Raw genomic sequence first — 11,696 nt, 5'->3', positions numbered from 1 at the left:
GGTTGTTTGAATTTCAAAGGAGCGCGCCACGGGACGCCTCCCTGGCAGCTCCTGGGGAAATGAAGCGCTGGCGGGATAAGAGGGAAGAGACTAATTGGGGAGTAGGTGACTAAGGGGAGGGAAGGGGAACGGGGGCCAGCCGTGAAATTTCACAGTGAGAGGGGTCATCTGTGACCCTCTTTGCCTGAGGGCCCCTTTTGCCCTGGAACCGACGGGAACCGTGACCGTCCCGGAATTTAACCCTTTGTGGTACCGGAGTGGTGCGTGAGCGCGTCCCATTGGCGAGACGCCGCTCCTAGCGGCGGCCGGAGGGGGATGCGGGGCGGCCCCGGGGGCTCGGGGCGGGGAACTCTGAGTGTGGGTGGGACCGCGGGACGGGCGGGTGTGAGTTTGTATCGGGGAGCACGGAGCGCAGCCCGGCCGGAGACGGTTCTGATCGGGGAGCGCGTTCGGGGCGCGGAGCCGCGGGCCGCGCCCATTGGCCGAGCGCCCCCCCTTCTCCGCGGGCAGCCAATGAGGCGGCGCTGCCCGTGAGTGGGCGGGGCTCTGGCGGGCGTCACATGTGCCTAACGTGCGCTGCCGTCCGCGCTCGGGAAAGGGCGGGGCGGCTCTGCGCTTGAGTGACACCGAGGTTGACCTATCAGCGTGCCGAGAGGGCCCCCGTGGGGCGGGACTCGGGTGCGGACTGGCGCGCAGGGCGGCGGGGCGGGCTTTGGACGGCGCGGTTGCTATGACGGCCAGCGCCGGGCCCCGCCCGCCCGCCCGCCGCCATCTTGTTGTTGATTCGAGCGGCGAGGAGCGGCGGCGCTGGGGCTCCGCGTTCCGGTGTCCCGGCCGGGCAGGCAGCGCCGGCCGGTGAGCTGCGCCGGGCGGGGACAGGCCAGGTTGCCGGGCGGGCGGTGAGCCGAGCGCGCTGCCGTGAGGGGAGACTCGGGTGCGGCCCCGTGAAGGGAGAGGGGGTTCACAGGCACGGCCCCGTGAGCAGCCGGGGTGAGGGGGCAGCGAGCACCGGGATGGGCCTGGAGTGGAGGGGTCGGTGCGCGGCCCCGTGAGGAGGGGCTGGGGAGAGCCCGGTGCGTTCCCGCGTGTGCGTGGGTGAGAGCCGGGCGCTTTCCCCTGCGGGGCCCGCCTGGGGCACGGCCGGGGCGGGGTTCCCTGGGCTGCGCGGTGCCGGGCCAGGGCCGTGCCCAGCGGGCAGAGCGAGCGTCCCCTTCCTTTGTGCCCTTCCTTCCCTTCCACAGGAGCTGCGCGCAGGAAGGAGCTCGGAAGCCGCGGCGGTAACATGAAACCAACATGGTGAGGAGGCTGGTGGGGCTAGGGGCCCGTCCGTGCTGCCCCCCGGCAGGGGAGGGGTGTGGGTGGCCCCGGGAGGGACACCCGGAGTGCCTGGCAGTCCCCCGGGGCAGGTGTGCTCGTGGCTCTGCAGGCCTGGACCGGGACCAGCCTTCCCCGGGGTTTTCCAGGAGGGGTTGAATTAGGGTAGGTGGTACTGGCCCCATATGCCTTCATTTTTAAGCTGAGCATCAGCTTTTTTTTTTTTTTTTTTTTTTTTTTTTTTTTCCCCGAGCAGTATACTTTAGTATGTGCTGCTTTTATCACTTCAGCCTGTCTACTGTCTTGCTCTTTTTTTTTGCTCCATCTGCTTTTCCTCCCTTCAGGTTCACCTGGCTTAACTTAGTGTTCAGAGCTTCCAGAGCTGGATTCCAATAATTGGCCTTTGCTAACGAAGCACTGAATGGTGCAGGAATGGTGGAGGCTTGGGTCTCACTTCATTCTTAGTGTAATGTTTCTGTGATCGTTAGGGCTGTGTAAACATAGTAGCTTGTCTCACAAAACAGTATGCAGTAATGTGTTGTGACAGTCTCATTGTAGTGAACTGTCACCTGCAGCTGATATGCTAACACATGTGTGGTCAGGCTTTTGATGGAGGAAAATAATGATATCCTTGTTGTTTATCACTGAACTAAGATTCTGATTTCCTTTTTATAGAAATTCTGTCGGGAGCGTCAAAGTGTTTTAGAATTAAGTGTACCAGTTATTGCATGTTGTCACTGTAACCCTAAGTAGGTCTCTCTTAGTCCCATGTAACAATTTCTTATTATTTTGATCGTGAAGTATTTTTCTGGGTCAGTTTAGCTCTGACCTATGCTAAGTGCTTTGTTTTGGAGCTGGAAGGAAAGTGGTAGGTTGTGAAAAGATTTAGTTGTGAGCTCTATAAAGAAAGATAACATTGGGTTGCTTTTTCAACTGCATCAAATTCTTGTTTTGTCAATGTATTGAGTTGTCCTAATGCTAATTTTCCTTTCTTAGAGGGTGTTTCAGACCCTCTCAGCTTTTTCAGCACAACCATTTCCAGGTGCATGGATGAACAACCTATGCTATCCTGGTTAGAGCCTGTTAGGCTGATGTGAAATGTCCTTTTTCATGGCGTTGCCTTTGCTTCTGTCTAGTAAAGACTTTTGGGAGAACAGGGGAAGTGATCCTTAGCTCCTGGAGGGGGAAGTTGATATATACAAGGTTATTAGCATAGGAATCTTTGATGGAAAGAGTAGGATAAGCTGGTGTCACCCTCTCCTGGACCCTCTGGTTTTTCATTAGGCACTCAGTGGCAGTTTTGCATCTTTCTTGCATAGAAGAAGAGCAAGTGAACACAATTATATGTTGAGATGAGAAAGGGGACAGTTTTTAAGATCTGCTTCTGATCACAAATTTCACGTTCCGTATGTGGTTTCACAGGTACTTCAGCTCGTGTAAGTATAGACTGCAACCCATAGGAGGTTCTTGCCTTGTTGCTTATGCCTGTGCAGGTGAGAATCAGAGTTCCCTGACTTACAGACTGATCAAGCTAAATACAAACTGTCTGTTTTTCTATCCAGCTTTGTGGGTGCATAAATGATTTTGCCGGAGCAAAGGAAATGGGGCTGGTGCTGGAATGGGGCCTTATCTGAGTTCAGGGTAACCTGCAGTGTGACTGTAAGAGTGCAATAATGTATTTTTACATTATCTATTTTCTTGCATATAAATATAATTTTAAACCACATTTTGACATACATTCAAAAATTAAATGAAACAGTAGTGCCCATGCTTCTCTTCTTCTTCTGTGAATCACTGTGTGCCTCATCATCAGGTGGACAGCACTGGACATGTTCTTCTTATAAAAATATTATAGAAAGAAAAATTAGATGTGCTTTGAGATCCCCTCTCTTGGCAGATTGTGCAAGTCAACTGACTTGGAAGTTACTCTGTATTGCATTGCACGTAGTGAAAAGTCAAGGTTAGAGTAGCAAGCACTCAGAGGTCAAAAAAGTGCCCAGACTGGAGTAGTACCTGTGTCCTTAATCAGCTGATTGGCCTTTTAAACAAGCATTGTGATTTCTTCTTAATCAGGCAGTTTTGTGCTCTGCTCATCCCATCTGAGCTGCCTGGTTTGTTTCTTTCCTTTTCTCCCACAAGTACAGAGCTTATTCCTTTTGGGTAAAATGTTCAGACACTGAAATGTGACCTTGTTGAGCTTGACTGGAGCCCTGTACAAGCTTGGGGCTGTTTGTTGACCATCTGCTTACAGGGCAGACTCTTTGATTCAGTGGATCATCAAATGTTTGTAAAAAGGTTTGAGCACTTCAGATTTTAGTGTTTACTCAATTTCTCCGTGCCTAAAGGTTTTTGTGGATCCGGTGAATTCTGACTGGCATGCTGGGTATGGGATAACATTCTCTGTGCTTTCCATTAGGATAAGAAATGTAGGTACTAAGTTTGAATTGGATATCCAGAACCCATGCTTTAGAGGAGGTATGTTTCTTCTTTCTGTGGTTGAAATGCAGATACTGAAGCCATGGAAAATATGACAGGGGCCTTGATTGTTGCAGTGTAACCCAGGTACTCCACTCGCTGTCAGCAGATTCCCCAATCTGTCCATCAGGGATTAGCTCGTAATGTGTTGGGGATGTGAGCGTCTCAGTGGAGTGTTAATGCTGGGATTTGTAGTCTCAGAATTTAGTGTTGACAAAAAGCTGCAGCCTGATTTATTTGCGCTTGCATTTGACAGTGTCACATTGGTGCTGGGTGGGGTTTAGCATTGAACTTGACTTGCAGAGTTTGTGTGTGGCTCTCTACTTGCTTGTTTATATAGTGTGACGTGCCTAGGAACAACTGCTTTTATTTCTGACCTCTCAGTCTTTGAGAAAGACTGTATCAAAAACAAGTCTAATAAGTACCGAGGGTCCCTAGTGAGCTCTGAAATGGGTGAGCTCGAGAAGAGGAGCAAAAGAAAAGAAAATGTGACAGAGCCCTCTGCAAGAGTCATGTCAAGTATTTGTGCTACGTGCTGTAAACTGAAGGAGCCTTTCAGCTATATGGAGGAGCAGCTAGCAGTCTCCCTCATTTCTATTCCTGATGTGACAGGAATGCAGAGCAGGATGCTGGCCAGTGTTTAATCTCAGGTTTGTTGCTGGTGTCATAGGGGTGGTGGGGGGAGGAAGAGGAAGTGTGTGTGCATGGCTGCTTAGTTTCTGTTTTGCAGGCATCGCCTGTGCGCAGTGTTGTGCTGCTCTGATGTGGCAGCAGCTGTTATTTTTGGCCTTCCCAGTGTGCTGTTCGGGTAGATGTGCTTCCTAATAGATGCAATTCTCTTAATCAGTGTGTTGGGCTGCCTGTGCTTCCTGTGTAGTCCGTGCTGGTGTGAACCACTCTGCAGATGGTTCTGAGGTGCAAGTCTTCTGCCTTCATTTATTTCCACAGGCTCCTCTGTATGCATTTTGAGTGGCATTAACTGTGTGTAAACGACAGGCTTCTTAAGCTTGCATTTATTTTGTATCACCTGGTCAGTATGTGGTGTCATTAATGTTTGAACTGCTTCTTTGGGAGTAAAGGAATAAGCTTTGCTATTACAGGGTGTCTCTATCTGTATAATGTGTCCACAGTAGTTAAAATGGGTGCAGTTGTTTTGTAAAAAAATCACAGCAGAGATAGCTGCCATAATCATATTAGTAGAAGATCCGTGTCAACCAAATCTGATAAAAGCAGGGAAGGAGGTATATGGATGTGTCTGTCCTGGCAGGACGTCACTGCACGTGCTTGGGAGCTGCAGTAGAAAAGCTGTCTCTGATTTAGCTTTTGTAGTTAGAAAGGTTATCTCCTTCACCACCTGTCCTGCTGCTTTGCCAAACGCTACCTCCCTTGTGTTGGGGCCTACAACCAGGCCTGTTCAGCTGCTGGGGTTTAATATACTCTGCTTCAGCCTTTCTTCCCTAGTGCCCATCCCTGACTGGTGAGGAACAGTCATGGATCCTGCTCTGCTCCACCCTGGTTGGAAATTCTCAGCTAAGGATGGCTGAGGCAACTGGGGGCAGTGTGTCCCCTCAGCCCAGTTGGTGGGTTTGGTAAGGAGCATCTGTCAGAGCCCACAGGAATGAGTGAGAGCATTTGCTTCTTGGAAGGAACTTGTGAATTCCAGTCCCAGTCTCTAGGGAAGACATGCTCTCAAATATTCTGAATTGACAAGCAAGTAAAGTTCTAAATAAGAGCTAATTTAGGACTTGCTAACTCGTTTCCATGCATCATTTCGCAGGCTGACTTGCTTCTGGGGTCCTGCTCCCTCTTGATTGTGAAAAGTTGGCTCCATATTCCAGTGACTGCTCAGCCAAAGGAGCTTGGGTGACATTTCCAAGGTAACTTTTTTCTGTTTTGTTTGGAATACACATGCAGCCACCTTAGAGATGCAAAGAGAAATAAACTGCTTGCTTTTTACCTGTCCCTTTGTAAGTTTACTCTTCAAGCAAGGATATGTAGATAGTTTGTGGGAGTTTTGCTCTTATTTTTGAAGGATACTACAGGAACACCCAGGTAAGTGCAGTCGCACAGAGTGAAAAATTCAGTCCTGTTCATTCACCAAATCGGTGTCAGTTCTTTGTAATAAGAACTAAAATTCCAAGATTTGGAGGCTCACTTATGCTCTAGTAATTCTGGCCATTCAGGTGGCTGATTTGCAGCTGAATCACCTTATGATGATTTCAGAATTCTTATCATTGTCTGCTTTTTCCTTTCTACTTTGAGGTTAGTTTGCTGAAAGTTGATAAGGCTGATCTGATAGTCTTTCAGTTTCAAAGAGGTTACTTCATGCTGTCCTGAATTTGGAAGAAAGTCAATCAGTGTTTTCCCCCAGTCAACAAAGATATGACTCAATATATCTGTGGTAGAAACAGACTCAATTGACCTTGTTTTCTTTAGACATGGCGTGTTTAAGTAGTGGTTGTCACACAGTTCAGTTTCTTGGTGGGGAAGCCCCTGACCTGGTGGGTGATGGTCATTCTTATTTTGAAATGCAAAAGGTAATGGCCAGAGAAGCTGAGCTCCACAAGTACCTTCCCGGGGTAGGGAGAGGAGACACGTGGTGCCTTCTCTTCAGGGCGTGCTCCTGTGTCTCTCACTGCTCACTTAAGTGCTGATCTAAAGCTAAACTGCTGTATAGCTTATATATTCTGTTCTGACATTTCTCTTTTCTTCCCCCCCATAGTTCTATGCTGAGCTGCATTTTCCCCAATTTTTTAAACTTCCAGAGTGCGTTAATGCAAAATGACATGGGATCTTTAATTCCAATTAATGTTGTTCCATTGTTGGTATCAAAGTATGGTCAAGCATTTCCAAAAGTGAGTTTAGAAATCTTAAAAAGGGCACAAGAAGATAGGGCTGGCTGTTTGTTCTGTGTCCTTTGACAGTACTGTCTGAGCAGCTTAAGCACGTGTAGGGAGCAGTCATGATCTCATTAGAGCTAACTATAGGTGATAAGCAGCTTTGAGCACCAAAATCAGTGCACCACCGAGTGCAGATGTCAGTGAGTTATTTAAAGCAGGAAGGATTTGGGAAAGGAGCCTGGGGGCTACATAGTCCCGTGTCTTACTCAGTGTCTGAATCAAACCATCAAGTAACTACCATGAAATTACTGGAGCTCTTGCAGAAGATGAGATATGCTGCTCTTGCATTGGTTTGTTGGTTAAAGACATGGTAAAGTCCTGGAGCTTTGGAAGACCCTCACAGCACTGCTGCTTGGTGAAAGGTTTATTGCTCTTTTCCAAGCTGTGGTCTTTGTATAAAGCTGTGTGACACATGTGAGGAATAGACCTGTTGAATTAATGGGGATTGACTCTCATCCCACAAATACGAAAACAAAAAGATCTTTTAACTTGAGGCTGTCCCAAAAGAATTGTTGAAGCAGTCTGAAGCTCCATTTGTGTTGAAACAATAGATATGCAGGTTTTTTTTAGATAGTTTCTTAAACACTCACACACTTCCTACAATAAAGCCCACATCACGTTTGTCTGAAAGATGTGGATTTTACTTAGATTAAATATTACACTGTATAAAATGTTTATGGATCCCTTTACTTTTGCAAATAATGGAGTAGTTTACTTTATTTTCCATTAGCACCAGATATTGTGTGTTTTCTAATGCTGTGCAAGTGGCATTTCCTTTACTTGGGCATAAATCTTCTTTATGTAATTGAGATCTTAATACTTCACAGTTCTTACCACAAGTGTTGACCTGAATACACTTATTAAAATTTGACAGTAAGCTAAATGTGAACCAATAAGCATTATCAGGCATGCTTTATGCATCTTTCATTTTTATAGAACTGAGGGAAAACCTCTAACTCTATTTTAGTCAGACTGAATAGGTATCGCTGTTGTGCATCATGCAGAGTCTGAATAGTTTTCACTTTTCTTCAGGTGCTCTGCACACTAGTGTTTATTTTTTCCTGTAATAACATCACTTGGGGGTTTCTGTTTTTCCCCTTAATTATTCTTAGCTCTAGTTAAATAAGATCACAGAAATGTCTATTCCTGTGGTCTGTGTGTTAGTTATGTAGCATCCTTAGCACTGACACTTGAGTGAATTTCAGCAGCTTAGAAAACTGAACCTGTTGACAATCTGGTTCACCTAATGACAAAAACCAGTTGTCTTAAAAATTAGTTCTGATTTGTTAATGCAGCTTGACTCAAATATTCTTAGTTAAAATACTTAATGGTATTGTGTCATCCACCAAAGTAAACCAAGGCTTTTATTCACCGCAGTTAAAATATCTTCCTAAAACCTGGCAATTAAAGATCACAGCTTAGATGGTGAAGTGTTTGAGACTTTGTTTATTGGAGTTCATCCCATTGTGACATGACAACCAGAAGAAAATTCAAAACCTTTTAAGAATTCTGCCAAAGATGAGTGTCCCATTGTAGTGAGCTTGCCAGGTTGACTCTTGTATGAGTGCAAAGCACTTTGTTTCAGGTTTCCTGTCATTTGCAGTGTTTTATGATTCTCAAGGAAGATAACTCTGTTCTTTTCCACCCATTATGCTTGTTATTTTGTGTTTTTCAGCCCGAGATGATATGCTTTTGGCACATGTTATCACACTGTATTGATCTGGAAGAGAAAATGAAAGGGAAATTGGCTTTCCCTAGCTATGTACAGCCTGTGATGTATTGTGGCTGTGAGAATACATTTGGTTTAGTAGACTGTTAAAAACCCAACCCAAACCAACCTGCAGCATGGCCTTGCAGTATCTTTAGAAGAACTTAGTGTGAAGAACCAGGGTAGCTGTAGTACACCTGAGAGAAGTTTTGCTGTTAAAAACAAACTTGCCACAACTTGTGTGACTTCCAGATGAGTGTGCTGTGTTTTTTTAGTGTATAGGGCAGAAGATTTTTTTATGTATGTGCAGGTGCTGCATCTAATTATCTACAAAACAATTTGACATATCAGGTTTAACATACTTTCTTTTTGCTTTGGCTTTACATCTCTTACATAACCAGCGGCCTCAGTTGTTGTAAGTGGCACACTAGAAAGCCTGTTGGAAGGAGCTTTGAGATCCACTTCTGCAGCTTAACATTTAGATAAGATGTTGGGAATTTGTGACCTGTAGAGTGTTTACAGGGACTTGTTTACGACTGCTTCAGTGAACAGGAAGTTAAATATAGGCTTTGTTTGTCTGATTCTTCACTTCAAATGAAGAGAAGTTTCTTATTTCAAACCCTCAAACAGAGCTGGTTGGTGTGGCAGAGCATTTCAAGGGGCCTGCTGCCCAGGTTAGTGTATAGGAGAGTTATAATGAAGATTTGGAATATTAAAGGTCCCTTTGGAAGGTGCTTAAGAAATGCAGTAGAGCGAACTGTGTTCTGAGCTCCCTTCTTGAATATTTCCTTTTGCAAAGCCAAGTTACACTGGATACCTTGGAAGTGTGAGGTTTGATAGAAGAAGTTACCAAAGAATGGTGGTACTGGTTCCTGATCGGGTAAAATAATGTTACAGACATTTTAAAATGCCAGGTTTTGTCCTTCAGAACATGTAGCACCTTGCCAAGCTTGAAGTTGTGATTGTCTGACTGATGCATGTGTCTCCTGAGAAGACAGCCTCAGGTTCAGATTGCCTTGCATTTCCACTCAGCTGGCTGGGCCTCCTGTTAATTCTTTGTCCTTTACCTTCCAGAACATGCTGCAAGCCACAAAACAACTCCAAGGTATTCTAACAGCTTTAAGATTCTCAGTATGAATGATGGAAAGCCTTGCAGATTATGCTGATCCTGAGGGGAGTTAAAGGATAACAGCAGGCCCAGATCAAAATCTCTTCCGTGACCCTGGGTTGTGTATCATGTGTATTCTGCCATATTGATGGGATGAGAGTATCCTTGTATGAAATTCTGTTTAGAGTTTTATCTGGTTTCAAATGAAATTAGTACCTTAGCTTTCAGTCCCATCAGATACTATGTCATATATTCTACTTAAATTAAGTACCAGATTTAGTGCAATGTCTTTGTCTAAAGTATGTTTGCTATGGCAGATGTCATTATTTCCCATTCCAAACCTCAGAAATGAAATGTTGCCCTTTATCCTTGAATTTTCCATGGCATTATTTACTTTATTGCAGCACTTCCATTAAGATTTTTCTTCTCCCGCTAACGCACAGCTTGTTTTTTTCTCTTTCCTTTTCAGTGTTTTTAGTTTTGTTTTTGTTGGTTTTTTTTTTTTAGTGGGTTGACAGTACAAGAAAATATACTCTTGAGGTATATGAGAATGTACCTTCCTTCAGTACTTCCTCATAGAGAAAAAAAAATCACAGTGAAGTGTTCAGTTGAGAAGTTATAGCTCATGTTTTCTTGCCTGTGACCCTCAAGGGTCACCTGCTTAGGAAAATTAAACTGCTATCAAGTAGGGGCATGGATTTGCAACGTGATTATGTGGCTTTAACTCCCTATGGACGTGCTTATAAGGTTGTTCCTGTTACAGCTGCTTGGGACAGCTGCATTAATCAGCATGTTCATCCTTACCTAGTGAAGTAGGAATCCCTTAATGTAGATGCACTGGTAGTGATAAAATGACACTCCTAAGATAAAGCTTGTTTTGCTGGAGGTGTTGAGAAGGTAAAGAGTGAGGAATGCTTTATTTGTCATTGTGAGTAGCACTTTTTTCAAGGAAAAAAATTAGATAAAAAAGTGGGGCCCAAAATATGCCTTTTCCAACTGAACTAATTTTTTCATTGGCAATGTAAAGTTAGAAGGGGTTGCAGTGAGAGAGGAGTGCTTCTCTCAGTTGGGCATAGAAGATTTTAGCTATCCATACAAACCTTGGTATATTTATTGTAGCATGGGTGTCTACTTGAAATTACAGGGCAATGTGCAGTTCCATTTTCTCATACAGTAAATTAAGTGGTGTCCTGAGCATTGGTATAATCTGGAGTACTGTATAACTGACTGCCTTGCATTCTCTGAGCTTTTTCAGATGTTTGAGAAAGCCCCAAATTTTGTTTAGTATCGATGTCTCAGAATTACAGTAGCAGAACAAACCACTCGATAACAACTGCTCCTTGTGCTTTTGGCACAAGAATTTGTTTACCAGGGTGAAGTGAGCTTGTTTGGATAATCTTGCTTTTATTCCTTTAAGTCTTTCTGTTGGAATGATGTGCTCCTAGATTGTCTTTCTGTTTCTGCCATAAAAACAGAAAAGTTGCTCAAGGATTTGGATTTTTGGCCAAGCAGCATCACATTCATTAGAAAGAGATGCCCTAATTTGAGTCTGTATTAACAAAACCAATTCAGTTGTTCATGTACTGGGACACAAATTCTTTAGATTTTGAGAATTTTAATTAACAAGCAAGGCTAAGTTGAAATGAAGTGCAAGGGGATCATGAAAAGTGAAATGATTGCCAGACTTCTGGCTTTAAAGTATGGTTTAAAAGTAGCAAGATAGTCAGGTAAATTGTTCCTTTCTGAAAAGCTGTTTTTCTGCTGGCTGAAGTACACCACAACTGAATGGTTTTACCAAGATCATGGAAACATTCAGTGGAAGCATCAAAACCAGTAGCCTGTTCCTGGTTCTTTCCTTTCCGTTTGGGTAATCTCAGGTAGATTATGGTTATCTAAAAGATATCTAAAGGATCTGTTAACCAAATCAACTGAGCGCTTTGCTGACCAGTAAAGCTTCTGCAAAGAGATGTAAGAATTGCTGCATTTCTCATGGCTTTGAACGTTTTACCAATGTTCAGACAGAAGTTGTGCTGTCTGATAAAGCTGCAGGATGCCATTAAGGACCTGCCAAATATAAGTGTTTTCTGCTTCCCTGTGTAGAAAAAGATGAGTGTAGCTGAGGCAAAAATGTTTGTTTAGCTTTATCTTCACAGTTAGAGAAAGAGAAGATTCTGATGCATGTGCCCCTCCA

General features: G+C 44.5%; 1 protein-coding gene across 3 annotated transcripts in view; it reads left to right on the top strand.

The window, feature by feature from the left end:
• Positions 1-1,235: 1,235 nt before the first annotated feature.
• IP6K1 (inositol hexakisphosphate kinase 1) overlaps positions 1,236-11,696 on the top strand; it is a 36,609-nt gene continuing 26,148 nt past the window's right edge. For 2 of the 3 annotated variants that reach the window (XM_068201557.1, XM_068201555.1), the window contains exons 1-2: positions 1,236-1,296; positions 5,567-5,666. The gene's annotated coding sequence lies outside the window, so the exon portion shown is untranslated. Of the gene's footprint in view, positions 1,297-1,454; positions 1,480-5,566; positions 5,667-11,696 lie in introns of those variants that run through there. The other variant, XM_068201556.1, reaches the window with a different exon arrangement.

Source organism: Anomalospiza imberbis, chromosome 11 (assembly GCF_031753505.1).
Source record: "Anomalospiza imberbis isolate Cuckoo-Finch-1a 21T00152 chromosome 11, ASM3175350v1, whole genome shotgun sequence".
NCBI lineage: Eukaryota > Metazoa > Chordata > Aves > Passeriformes > Viduidae > Anomalospiza > Anomalospiza imberbis.
Note: the sequence above shows the minus strand (reverse complement) of the source record. Positions and strands in the feature narration are given on the sequence as shown.